Source organism: Protopterus annectens, chromosome 4.part0, assembly GCF_019279795.1.
Source record: "Protopterus annectens isolate FY-2018-M chromosome 4.part0, PAN1.0, whole genome shotgun sequence".
NCBI classification, from domain to species: Eukaryota; Metazoa; Chordata; order Ceratodontiformes; family Protopteridae; genus Protopterus; species Protopterus annectens.
The window spans coordinates 1,796,958,272-1,796,973,271 of NC_056733.1; the positions used below are offsets into that span (position 1 = coordinate 1,796,958,272).

At 40.4% G+C, this 15,000-nt stretch overlaps 1 protein-coding gene across 1 annotated transcript in view; it reads left to right on the forward strand.

Moving 5' to 3' along the window:
• The window catches only part of LOC122800026 (LON peptidase N-terminal domain and RING finger protein 1-like), a 770,380-nt gene that overhangs the window by 510,717 nt on the left and 244,663 nt on the right, over window positions 1-15,000 (forward strand). The gene's annotated exons all lie outside the window — the stretch shown is intronic.

The following is a 15,000-nucleotide window of genomic DNA, read 5'->3' on the forward strand; positions in this document are numbered from 1 at the left end:
AAGGTGCATATGAATAAATAGGAAGGGAGTATTGGAAATGAGAATACTAACATGTGTGCATAAGTTAAGATTGAGTGAGCAAGTGCAGAAGGAGGGGTAAGGCCACGTTAGGTAATGTGATCTTTGTGGTGAGAGGAGTCCTTGGCCTGATTTTAAGGTCTTTTCTGAACATGAGCCAAAGTCATGGTCTTAAACTCAATGCAAAAAATACATTATCATCCATTTTGGCAAAGGCAATGTCCCTGCACATTACCATATTAAAAATAACACCCTAAACTTTAAATCATTGGTGAGAGGTTTGGGTACACAGGTTGACAGCAACCTTACTTTTGATCACCATATTTCCATGGTGGTGAGGAAGGCCTTCTACATTGCTCACCTCATAAGCAAGGGCGTAGAATCCAGAACAAAAGAGGAAAAGCGGTTATAATCCCCCCTGTACCCTTCCCTCATCAGGCCAATAATAAAGTACAATGCTTCCTTCAGTATGTACCTAAATAGGCACCTACAGCAACTGGAGAGACCTAAAAGGTTCCTCACAAAAAAAATTCAGGGTCTTGATGAACATGTCTTACTTGGACAGACTGAAATCACTGTCACTATACTATGTATCATATAGACTACTCAGAGGTTACCTGTGCCGTGCATACAGAGCAATTTCTGATCCTGTCTTAATAGAAATGCTGCACATTCGTAAGTCAAATGGTACACGATTCACTCGCTCTAGGAATCTTAACCTAGCATGTGACATCAGCAGGACTTGTGGGAGAGACAGCTATGTCTCCCAGAGGTTGCCTGTCCTCTGGAATAAACTTCCAATACAAGTTAAACAGAGCCTCTCGTTAACCCTTTTTAAAAGTGTAACTTGGAAGATTGGATGGTAAACTGCAAATTCATCCTGGATGTTTCACCTGTGTTTCTCTTGGATAGGGGCAGTCGGTGCTGATTTAGATCTGCTTATAACATAAACCATATCTCTAGACCCTTAAGGGAACAAGGGTCGAACTTGGCTAGGCATGTAAGGGCCCTAGGGCCATCAGCCTAGTAACCTCCTATGATCCTAGGAATAAATTGGAGTTTTCTCTGCTAAGTGATGGGAGGAATTACCAGATGGAGGGAGTGAGAAAAGAGAGGGCATGCATTGTATTGTGAGGGGATAATCTTGGACTGGAAACAGAGAGCAAGAGAGAGAAATTAACATTTGTGGCTTGTGACACAAGTTGTACAGTGATTTTTTTTTCATGGAGTTTCATTGAAAGTGGAGCAAAACTTTCCTGCCATAACAGTTTAAATGAGTTGTTTCATGAAGCGGATTGGCTGTTTGTTGAACGCAGAACCAATTTGTTTCCTTGAATGGGAGACAGTGGAGTTCTTGGGGAGGAGAATTAGTGATGAATCAATAAATGGATTTTGGAATTGTAGTGTAGTTGAGTTTTGTTTAATGCAAAGGCAATAATCGGCAGGACACACTCAAGCAGAACTAGAAATATACTTATTTCATTAATGGACCTTGCAGAAGATAATAGGGAGAGAGAGAGGGCAGAATGAGAAGGAGATATCTTTATGGTTATGAAGATGAAGAAGTTAATCTTTGACATTATTTTTTCTATGTGTCTGAAAGCTGAGTGACTGATCAAGCCATAGACCTAGGTATGGTGGAGCTACTTGGGCAGTTGCTGAGTTGTTGATGTGTATGAAAAAGTACTGTTTTATTTTTGAGTGTTTCCAGAGAAGATTGTTCTAACCACTGTTGAAGAAGAAGTAGGTCAGACTTTAGATGGGATTTGATGATGGAGTATGCAGTACTGGACCTGTAGATGACCATGTCATCTGTGTAAAGGATTAGCAGAGGTGGTAGGTGGTCATATTGAAGTTTATTAATATCTTTCATATTTCAATAAAAATAAAACACTAGCTGGTAATTATGTACAAAACAATTAAGAAATCCAACTTAACACAAGTACAGTGAAACAACAAAACTACTAGCTTTAAAAATACAAGGCAGCTAGATGCAAAAAATACAAAACACTTTGTTGAAGGTATTCACTATCGGACTTCATCAGAACTAAGGACTTATAAGAGGTATCAACTTTTTTAACTTAAAAACATTTTTGTTTTTGATTGATCATTACTTCTATCCCAAATTTTCTAAGATAAGGTTCTCTAAGGAATCACTTTGCTTATTTAGAAATTACCTAATCTAGCTGAAACGTTTAGGTGCTCATCAGTAATACTTTTGCCTCCATGGTTTCTTTTCAGCCTGCTGGTCCACATTGTTCAGTTCATAGTCCAGTTTTGTTTTCTTTCTTTAACAATCATCCTGCTGACTATTCTTAACTCAAAAGGTGATTTCATCAAACAACACTCTCACTCTTCAGACTGCTCCTGTAGGAAGGGTTAAACATTACCACTGGTTTAGCTACCACAGTGTTGCAGTCAACACTTCTAAGAAAACCTATGTGCTGTTGTCTCAGTGACAAATGAGGGACCTCTCAACTGTCCATATTTTTGCAGAATGTCCAGATTTTTGCCTCATATTTTTGGTCTATTCCTCATAAAATGTGTAGTTTTCTGGCAAATCATTGAGGATTAAAGTCACTAAATGATGATATACTTCGCAAGTTTCACACCTCATATCATTCAGAAAATGCATCCTAGCACAAGTTGTGTTATTCTAGCAACTTTCTAAGATTATAAAAGCAATGTTTAAAATGTGTTCCTATTTGCTCCCCTATTATTTTAAGGCTTTGTCCAAATTTCTTGTGCTAAGAAATTGAGAGGTTGACTTCTACAAAGATATGCAAAGTGTTCTACCTGACCCATAATTATCATTCCATTCTCACACTGATTATAATATGGTTAGCTATGTCTACTGTTAGCAGCTGCCTAAACATTGATAATTAAAATATTATCATCCCTAATTTAGAACATTCCTTACAACTTTACTACATATACAACATTTGCATCCTCTGAAAGTCTGTAAATAACATCTGCCTCTTTGCAATCTTTACTCATTATTGTACATTTCTTTCTGCTGCTAAAATACTTCCAGTCACAGACAGATCAACCGTCCAGCAGCCATCCTTTCCTTGACTTTTGTTCACCTGTCCCCATTTGCACTGAAAATAAAAAAGTTTTCTACTCTCTGCTACCTGTATAACAGCCTGCTGTCTGACATTGCTATTTTATACAGATCCTCTTTTTTTGCTTTTCTGAACCCTAAAGGTTATCTGCAAACTCTGATAAAAAACAAAAATGAAAATTCTCTCCTGTCTCCCTCTTTACAGAAAAATATAATAATCTCACTGTATGTTCCATTTGTTATTACTTTAATAATAAGTACCATTAGCCTCTCTCAGAAGTAGTAAGTAGACCAGATAACCATATCACTTCCTGTGTCACATGTTTTCAACCCACCAAACACTTAAAATCTGTTTTCTCTCTTAGTCTATCTAAACCTTAGCCTTTTTACAGCTTAATTTTCATATATTTTGTTATTAATCTTAACTACACGATTAAGAAGAAATGGAAATGTATTACTGAATTCTCATACTACTAACATTTATAACTTTGTGTTCAGTATAAATTGTAGTCACCTTTTGTGTTCTGTCTCAAGCTTAGGTTGTAGCTGAAAAACATTTTAGATAAGTTCACTCATCTGGTTAATGAATATTTAAATTAATTCACCAAACATGCAAACATGCTTTAAAGTACTTGCTTTATTCTCTGTGAAAATGTCAAGTGTAGTAAAACTGTGCAGTAAGACTTTTTAGAACCATTTCTCAGTTATGATATAATAAACAAGACATTCAACTCAGAAAAAATAATTAGCTAACTGCTTAGCAGGCTAGGCTTATATATAATGCAGTAAATCACTTCTAACGTCTATTACAAGAAGTAATAAACAAAACAGTCATATCTACTTCCTGAGAATCATGTTAGTATTGTAAGCTAATGCAAAGCTATTAAAACCAGCAGGTGATGCATTCTGAGTTGTATTGTCAGAACGTTGCAAAGAAGCAAATTTGTAATTGGTGTAATAAAACAAATACATAAATATCAAGGAACAATATATGTGTAAAATAGTCTGTTACACTAACATGTTATCGGTAACACCAATAATGTGTTCTTTTTAAACTTTGCTATTTCATTTACGTTCACTTTTGATTTTAACGAAATTATAGTAAAAGATAAGATGTAAAGCAGAACCTAGATGAATATGTAACTGAAAAAAGTACAAACATCAATTGGCTCATTTAGTTATGTAGATAGCTAGGAAATGTAATCATGACAATTCAAAACCACATATACACAGGAGAAGACTCAGAAACACAGAATCAAACATTATACCAGAACCAGAATCACCTAGATGGATGCCAGGCCAGCATCTAGCATTGCTTATCATGAGTGTTACATGTGTCCACATACTCCATGGGCTAGCAGATCTAGGAGAGTCTCTCTCTCTCTCTCTCTCATATGCCCCTCCCCATTGGAGGAATAAAGACGCTTTGTTGAAATTTCAAGTAGTTTAATCAGTTAAGTAGATAGATGGACAAGTATTCTTAGAACAAGAACACTGATCCATCTACCTACTTAACTGAATAAACTACTTGGAACTTCAGCAAGGAGCCTTTAATCCTCCCACAGGGAGGGTATCAGGGAAATGAAAGAGAGAGATTCTCCTAAATCTGCTTGCTAAAGTGATTTTATCAGGGCTAATCATTTGTACTCTGTTCCTTGTTAATCCTGTCACCCTCTGGGTTATAGGTGGAATACCAGACTTGACTCAAGCTTTCTGGATTACCTCTGTTTATGATATTCCATTGGAGTGGACTGAAAATCTGGTAGACAAAGCCAGTGAGCACCACAATTGCCACAATGAGCAGGTAAGCAAGTTGCAAACCTGGAAAAGGTCACTGCAGATCAGACATCCCAAAATGGACCTCATGACAGGAATACCAAGAATGCTAACATTTATTTTTATTTATTTATTTTTATTTTACATTTGTTAACTGGGTCGCGTCTGGCTGGGGAATTAGCCCAGTTTCAGCAGATATCCGGGGAGAAAAGCTCCATAACAATAGTACAAAAAAGATTACAAATATTTTTACAAAGATTTACAAAGAATATACAACAAGTTTAACAGTTGCCTACAATCACAATTTACAAAAAGAAAATGTAAAACAGAAAACATTACATTTCCTAAGCCTTACTATAGACAGTAATATGAAACTCATTAGATACATAACTAAAATAAACCATTGTGGTATTATCATTTGGTAGAAGTAAGAGAAGTAAGAGAAGGTGAAAGATAGCAAAAAAGAAACATTAGATTGATGGCATGAGAAACTAGCCAGGAGTATTACGAGAGCATAGCCATTGCTGAGTAAATAAATGCAGTCAGTTCCATAAGGAAAAGCATTCATGTTCAAAAAAAAAGGAAAAAGCAAACTTTGATAGCATGAAAGCAGAAGAAAGGCTAGTACCAAAATATTGAACTGATCAGCATCAGTTTCTGAAACAGGGTCATAAGTTATAAGTGACTAATATGGATGAGTTGTTAAGTCTGGTTAAGGAGTACATACTAAATGTTGGTGTCCTTATGAAATCCATTGAGTATTTAACATAACTCCTGAGCCAACTGCAGTGAGATGTTCAGTTGTTAACGAGGAAAAAAGATTAACTTTAACAAAGGTAACACACCAGAATGTAATAAGGGTCAGTAAAAATGATCAGTAAGTGATTAAAATAAGAAAAGTCACAATTTTTATTTGGTAAAACAGAGTGTTAAACACAGCAACAGACAGTAACCTCCATCTAAGTCCAACTGCAGTGGAACCCGGATTCTGCCTGCATGCAGAAGGAAATAGCTTAGAATTTAAATGGAAATCTGTGGGAGTTTCATATAGCAATAACCCACGCCTGGGTGTGGGTAATGCTGGATTTACCCACGGTTGGCATGGTTTGGTCGCCCTCGGGACCAAACAAAGACAACCATGGGTAAATCCAGCATTACCCACACCCAGAAGTGGTTATTGTTATATTAATGACATTATTTAAGAAAAGAAATAATTACTTTTCTTAAATAATGGCATTGTATAATGCCTCTTTGCTGCCCTTCCACAGCTGTCTGGTGTTCCGCGGCAGTTCTGATGTACTGCGCATGCCTATGCAGTACATCAGAGCTGTGGGCAAAAGCAACGGAGAACGCAAGATCTCCGTTGCTTTTCTCGCTATGTTAAATGGGTTTAACATAGCGAGACAGCTTTAAAATAAGCAACGGAGATCTCCGTTGCTTATTTTAAAGCTGTCTCGCTATGTTAAACTCATTTAACATAGCGAACAGGTTTAAAAAGCAACGGAGATCGCAATTTCTCCGTTGCTTTTTATTGTGTCGCTATGTTAAAGGAGTTTAACATAGCGAGACAGCTTTAAAAAGCAACGGAGATCTCCGTTGCTTTTAAACCGTGTCGCTATGTTAAACTCTTTTAACATAGCGAGATTAGTTTTATACTAACGGAAAAAGTCCGGGCGACCGGACCTTTTTCCGTTAGTATATTGAGGGATTTACAACGGGCACGCTGGTTGGACTGGCCAATCAGCGTGCACGTTTTAGAGGAGGCATTGTATAATGACAAATAAATTTACTCTGAGGTAAATAACCCTCTGAGGCAAGGGCAAGATAATACACCTGTACTGCTGGCTTTAATAAACTACAAGTGGATGAAGACAGACATTGGAGGGGGAGGGGTACGTAATCAACAGACAAAAATGAATCTACTTTGGTGGGTATCCAAAGATCTGTGGAGTTAAGCCAAAAAAAAGATGTTAAAAACACAAAGTCCTGGAATGTTTTTTTTGACATGATGGTGATGATGATGATGAACACAAAGTACACCAAAATTCAGGTTTAAGACTTTCAGAGAGCTTGTTAAACAAAAAGCAGTTAATAAGGTGGAACTTGTATTTTATATGTCTGCTTCTGTGTTGCTCAAAGCTTTAATAGTTCCCTAAATCTCTTTGTGGAAAGGATTCTGTCATTAAAGCAAGTCTGAAAAACATAACTAACGTTATGAAAGAGCTGAGCTAACTCAATTATAAATTTATTCTGCTCTAAAGGGGGTCAAGGTTTAGATTTAGTAGAGAAATGTGGAAATTTCCCCAAATGACTTTCAGTAAATTATTATTTTGATGTCTTGGCTTTTCTTAGGTCTTTTGTGACCAATGGTATCCTGTTGTCATACTCTTAAAATTATCTTGACATCATTCAAACCAGATGTATCTCTAAACTTTTCCAAGCCCCTCCCCCCCACACTCATTGTTTTATAGGATAGTCATTGGAGGATTTGCCTGGAAGTTTTTTACAGGTCTGTCCTGTTTGGATTCATAATGTAACTCAGCAGCAAAATTTAATGGAAATTCAGGTAGCATAGAGCTCTGTCACATGCAAAGGTTGTCATGATAATGTACTTCAGTATCTGTTCTCAGTTAATTACTGTTCAGTTATTTTCATAATCGAGTACAACTTTACTGTGACAGGACAGTTTGGCTTTTATATACAGTTCACTGTAGTCATTATCCACTCATGCAGCCCTTCTGAAAAGGTAACAGTTTTGCAGATAACTATCTACACTGGGAAGATGGTTGCTTAACAGCAGCCTTCTCATAAATGGCAGAAAGATCAAAGCAACAATGTATATGTGACTTCTGCATGACAGATTAACTTCATTTCACTACTTGTGATATAAGCAGAACAGAAACAGTATTCCAGAACTGGTGAGCACATAAACTATTAAATACCAACAACTCAGGTTAGACTCATTGGCAACACATTCTTATCAAAACTGTGGCTGACTTAGCAACAAAACAATTTTTGCATGTTGGACTATTTCCCCTCACCTTCCTTACTTGTACAAACTAACTCCATAGTTGCACTTTTGGAGGGGGGGAGGAGAGGAACATCATATAGTTAAAGTTATTTTAAACTCTTGTGATCTTGCAGTACTGCTGACTGATGTGACAACATCCAGGACTTGTGCATTCACAATTTGTGATAAGAAATGTGTTTAGCTATTTAACCATTTGTTGAATTGTAGCTATCCCAGCTCAAGTTAGTAGACTTAATATTGGACAAGCATCTGAGTTTAAAAAGTGACCTTTCTGTCACAGCTTTTAAATACTTTATCTTAGAGTTTAGATAAAAGTGTGTGTATTAGTAGTTATATTATAGTTGTGTGCATTTATATAGTGACTTTTCTGTCACAACTTTCTTATATTTACTCTTTAGAGTTTAGACAAATAGTTTTCTGTGTGTGCTTGCTGATTAATATTTAGCCCGTAGTTTTAAAAGGGCTTGTTGTTTGTTAATTCTTGTCGGGTATGTCTATTTTTTACAGCACCCTATTGACATTGTGTATTTCAAAATGGCTGATGATAAAGACAAACACCCTAAGTCAGGGTTTAAAACATGTCCTAAATGTGGGCAGAAAATGTCTCTCACTGACAGTCATGTAAATTGTGTTTATTGTTTGGGAGCATTGCATCTCCAGGAAAGCTGCTCCATCTGTCATTCTTTCTCTTCTAGGCTTTTCCAGGAGAGAAAGAGAAAATTGATTGACAGAGATGTACTTAAACCTTCATTCCAAGAAGCTTTGAATGACCAAGATGGACCCAATAAGTCCTCAAAGTCTTCCAAGACTTCTACATCTGAGGTTAAGAAATCTAAAAAGTCTTCGACGTTGGTTCCACAGACCTCTGAGCTGACCATTTTACCCTTTCGGAGCTGGTCCCCGGTTTTGGAACTGGTATCCGAAGTGCCTAAGTCTCCACTCTTACAGTTTGTACCACCTTTTATCGACTCATCTCGGTCTTCGATTAGCCTTTCCAATTTGGATGTGGATCGTGTGGTGCAGAAGCTTTTACAGGCACCAGCCTTTGCTAAATTCTTACCGGCTCCGAGCTAAGCGGCTTTGGAACCAAAGACCCTTTTGCCAGCTACTACTCTTCCTCCTCCAATCCATACTAGTCCTTCAGAGCCAGAGGAGTGGGACTTGTTGATCGTGAAGCCTTTGGAGCCGATGCCTGCTCCAGTGTCTTTGGCTCAGTTTACTCTGATGTCCTTGGTGCCGATTGAGGAATCTAGGAGCTGACATTCTCTGGTCGGTTCCCAGGAGGATAGTCGAACTGATTTGTCGGTTCCAACTCTGCCTCTTGGGGCTTCAGCTTGGATGAGCTCAGCTTCTACCTCTGGCTCGGAGCCCATTGTCCTGGTGCCGGGGGTATCTATGGTTTCCTTGGATCCCTCGGTCCCTTCTCATCGGAGCAGAGGTGCCTTTGAAGCCATGAGGAGGGTTATGTCTCCTAAGACATCTTCGACTTCAGGTCTGGCTACCTCCTCCCCTCAAGCACCGGTGTCTGCTTCTGCTTCACAGATCCTTGCCAACCGTAGTGACCCAGAGCCTCAGTAAGCCCCATTGGGTGGCCCCTGATCTTCCGAGGCCTCACCAGAAGCCCCCACTGATGAGGTTCCCAGGAAGAGAATCTGTAAGAGGAAGCATCTAGACTCCCCACAGGTGTCCCTGACATCTGATACTGACTTAGATGAGTCAGAAGGGTCCCCATGGTCCCCCTCTGAGGTTATCTCATTTGTTGAGATATTCGAAATCTTTAGGCAGAGGGGTGACTGTCAGTCCACCAACCCTACTGAAGACAAGTCGGTTCTCGTGAAGGCTTTCGGGTCTCAGCCCTCCACCTCTTGGGTGTCATTGCCCTTCGATGAGCTTATGCAGCTGGTCTCATGAAGGGCGTGGGAGTCTCCGGACACCATGGAGCCTAATCCCAGGAGGCCTAATAAATTTATTTCTGCTCCCCAGGACAAATACTTTCTGACTAAGGGTGTGCCAGTTAATGCCATGGTAGTGGCAGTAACAACTAAAAAGGAAATTTCAGAAACTTCCTCTTCTATCCATCCTCCTAACAGAGATTCTAGGATCATGGTTAGATATGGGAAGCGCACTTACAGTTCAATGACCTTTGCACTGCGTTCGCTCAACTATCTAACCCATTTTACTAGACTGTAAAGAGATCTCCTTAAAGAGCTGGGAGATACACTTCAAGGTACAGTAGCTGCAGGAGCTTCAGATAAAGTTGCCTCCCAGCTTGCTACCCTCGACTCCATAGTTAACTCATCCATGTGCCTCATTTCGTATGCAGCTGATGGAATGAGCAGGGCAGCGGGTACAAGAATTGCTCTTAGGAGACACTCCTGGATGTGTTTGTTTTCCTTCGCAGAGCCCTTCAAGTCATCCTTTGTAAATACCCCTTTTGATGGCTCATCCCTTTTCGGGCCCAAAGTTAGGTGTGAGCAGGAAGGAAAGACTCTGTCTGCCATCGGAGTACATTTTTCTACCCTTACCAGACCCTACCCCAAGGGTCAAAGGGGAGGAAAGATGTAGTTCCAAAAAGCCCAAGGAGCCTTTCAGGACACACATGGTGAACCCCCCTCCAGGGGCAGAGGAGGGGGCAATAATGGAAGACGCCACCCTCATGGCAGAGAGGGTCCACAAAACCAGGGTGACAGAGATCACTTCTTTGGGAAGCTCCTGAAAGGAGGCCCGACTGTCCTACTCTGGAGGCAGTCAGGGGTCACTTATCTTTGTATCCAGTCACCTGGCCCAAAATAACAAATGACAACTGGGTACAGAGTATAATTTACAGAGGATATTTAATTCCTTTCGCAACACCCCCTCCACTGACAACAAAAATCCCCGATGTTCTACCCAGTTACAGGGAACAGGCAACAATAGAGGTCTGATCGTTGCTAACAAAAAGAGTCATCCAACCAGTCCCAGCAGACCAGATAGGATCCGGAAATTTCTCAAGATTCTTTTTAGTTCCAAAAAAGACAAGTGACTGGAGACCTATACTGGACCTCAGCAGACTAGACAGATCTGTCAAGAAAGAGATGTTTCAGATGGTCACGCTTCAGTTGATACTTCCCTTTTTAGGGAAAGACAATTGGATGTGCTCGATAGAACTCCAGGATGCATACTACCACATAAGTATAGCCAGACCATCCAGGGATCATCTGCACTACTGGCTGGGAGCTAGTTATTACCAGTTTTGAGCCCTGCCCTTTGGTCTCACTACAGCCCCCAGAGTGTTCACCAAATGCATGGCAGTGGTCACGGCTCACATGAGACGTTTAGGCTTCCAGGTGTTTCCATACCTAGACGATTGGCTCCTCACCCCCACCACCTGGCATCAACTAATTCAAGCCAGGGACACCACTCTTTCACTCTGCAGTCACCTGGGCATTACAATAAACTCAAGAAAATCTGCCTTGTCGCCATCGCAACATACCGTTTTTATTGAAGCAGAAATGGACACCACCACCACCACACTGAGACTTCCAGTAGAAAGAGTCTTACTACTCCATCAGCAGGTCTGCAATATGATGTCCAAAAGCAAGGCTCCAGCATCAGAAGTACTAAAATTGTTAGGCATAATGACAGCTGCAATATTAGCCATACCACTGGGTCTCATGCACAGGCAGATTCTGCAATGGCTATTGTTCACTCAGTGGTCATACCAAGAGCTTCCAATGTCTTATCTTATAATGATCATGAACACTTGCAAAAAGGCTCTTCAGTGGTGCTTGACCTCTCTTCGTATCACGATAGGTCATCCTTTTGTTCTACCTCCACCATCTGCCACAGTGACCATGGACACATCCCTGATAGGGTGGGGGGGCATTTTCAGGGAAGAACAGCCCAAGGCACATGAACTGATCAAGAAACACATCTGCATATCAATGTCCTAGAGATGAGAGCAGTACTTTTAGTGTTGCAATACTTCCAGGACTCTCTTCTTCTGGGTACAATTGCGATTCAGACAGACAGCATGTCAGTGGTCTGGTACTTTAACAAACAAGGAGGAACCAAGTCCTACTCCCTTTGTCGTGAGGCCCTAAGAGTATGGCAGTGGGCTATATCCACCCAGTGCTTTCTGTTAGCAATGCACATCCCGGGGAAATCCAACGTGATAGCAGACAAGCTGAGCAGAGCAATTTTGTTGCCTCACAAGTGGTCCTGTGATGCCCGTGTCCTGACCCAGCAATCAAGGAGCCTCAATCCTCACCACTAACACCAGTGAGGGGCGTCTCATATAGGAGGAAAGGATAACAAATAAACACAGTAAAGTGCAATTTCCCTTAAGAGCACACAGAGATCACAGTCAGTCTGGGGCTGGTCTCTCCCTTGTTCTCCAGGTCCCCAATAAGACTCCCCCACTGGCACAGCTTTAGGGTCCAGATCTCAGCCTAGTGGGCAAGATAAAACCTCCAGCACCCTCTCTGTCCAGCCAGTGCTTCATGTCCCTGGCCAAGTAGCTGACACATGCACACACACACACACACACACACACACACACACACACACACACACACACACACACACACACACACACACACACACACAAAACACACACAAACACTTTGAGAAGAGTTTATACAACCACACAGACACTCCTGGGAAAGGCTGGCACAGGTTCTCCAGCTGTGCCCCTTTTACCCTGGCTATATGGTAGAAATCACTGCCACCACCCAGCTAATAAAAGGGTGTCCAATTATTACTGTGCAATATTATTATCCAATTGGTAGTATAACTAAACAGTCAAGGCTTATTAGAGTGACTTTATACAGGATCACTATATACATGCCATGTACTCTAGAGCTTAAATTATCTCTGCACAAAACAGCCACAGTTAAAACAGTTTAGAAATATTTAATAATAATTAAAAACACAAGACAATACTTTTTACTACACAATGCTAGTCAAGAGTTCAGAAATCACAGAGAAATACTTAAAATAATTCAGTAGTACAGTTCTGACATCACAGAAAAACACAGTCTAGTCTTTCTAGTTTCTCGCTATTTCTAAGAGAAAACACAAGTCTAAGATAAACTTACAAATAGAGCAAGACAGTGCTGATGAGTTGGATAATCAAGACAAAAATGCTTAATGCTCTCTGAATGATTCTCTCTGTTTTTAAAATCACATTCCTGTTTCACATTACATCGTTCTTCACACTTCCCTGGGTTTCCAGGCCAACAGGCTACATTCTTTAGTAAGCTCACACCAGGTCAGGAAGCAAGGCCATTAAGGACATTTATGCATGCAAATTCTGGCCATTACATCTGGCCTTAAAACAATAGCAAGAATTCCTTCACCTAAACAGGCTGGAGCCAAATTTAAAGATCAAAGACATTCATAAAATGCTTGACTTAGCTTCCTTATAGCAGAGTGCACTGTTGTTACATTTTTTCCAGTTCCACATGTAACACTATTTTTACCATTTAAGACAACAAGCCTGTGGCTTACATTGTCATTTACAAATGACAGAATTATTTATAAAATTCTATCTGGCTTGGCTGGCAGCCTTCACAGGTCCCTCAAGAAAGAAATAGCAGACAGGGTATGCCACAGGTGGGGCCAGCCTTGCTGCGACCTTTTCACCAGCCACATGAGAACACGAAATGCAGAAGCTACTATGCCCTGATTCCCCCCTCTGGGAGAAGCCCCAAGGGATGAACTTGTACACATTTGTCCTCCGGGTCTCCTCTATGCATTCCCACCAATTCTGTTAATACCCAAGGTACTACAGAAAGCAAAAGCCCTGGGAAGGACCATCATTCTAATAGCCCCTCATTGGCCTCATCAGATTTGGTTCCCCTTCCTTCGACTTCATCTTTTGGAGGACCCCTGGATTCTGGACCTAGTTCCAGATCTTCTGAAGCACTCGTCGGGGGAACTTCATCCCTCTCTTCGGTCCCCGAAGCTGACAGCTTGGCTGCTCCAATTCCCATCATAGCCATGTTCCATAACCTTTCTAATGAGATGAACCAGATTCTCATATCCTCTCATAAATCCTCTATGAGGAAGCTATACCTTAGCAAATGGAAACATTTTTCTTTATGGGCCTCTCAAAACAACATTGATCCTTACCCTCCCCTATGGTCTCTATACTAGATTTCTTGACCATGATCTTCAAAAAAGGAGCTGCAGCAGCAACAGTTTGTGTTCATCTTGCTGCTCACCGTGGATTTGATGAGTTGAACATTATGTCACACAAGCTATCCAAAGCCTTTCTCAAAGGGACCTTTCATCTCAGACCACCTGTAAAATCTCTCTTTACCCCATGGAATCTAAATTTTCTGCTTTCTCGCATTATTCTCCCTCCATTCAAAGCAGCTTCTTAATGCAACCTCACATTTTTGTCAAGGAAGACTATCTTTTTAGTAGCTATCACTTCTGCCAACAGAGTGTCAGAGCTTCAAGCCTTGTCCATTAAGCCTCCTTATTTGATTTTCCATGCTGACAGAGTCTCCCTTCGAACTAACCCCTCCTTTTTGCCTAAAGTTTGAACTGAAGCTAATCTTAATCAAATTATTGATTTGCCAGTATTCTTCCCCAATTACTCCAACAATTTAGAATATATGCTGCACAAACTTGATGTTCATAGACAGCTCAGATTTTACTTGGATAGAGCAAAAAATTTTAGGAAATCTGAACAGCTTTTTGTTTCTTTTTCAGACTCCAGGAAAGGTATGCCAGTGGCCGAAACAACTCTGTCTAAGTGGTTATCTGAATGTATCATATTTGCTTATTCAGCTGCTAATACGCCTTACAACATAAAATTAAGGCTTACTCTACCAGAGCAGTATCTGCATCCTACGTCTTTTCTGCCAGACTTCCTATAGATAACATTTGTGCAGCAGCCACTTGGTCAAGACCTCATACCTTTATCACTCATTACATAGTTGACCAGGGCCTCCTTTGAGTCTGCTGTCCTGAAAGACATACTCCCGTGAGCCACCCGAGATGGATGGTGCTTGGGACGCTACCCATCTGTAAGAATGAACAGTGAGATAGAACAACCTCACATAAAGAAGTTATGTACTTACCATAACGTTCCGTGTGAGTTGTTCATCTCGCCTTCATT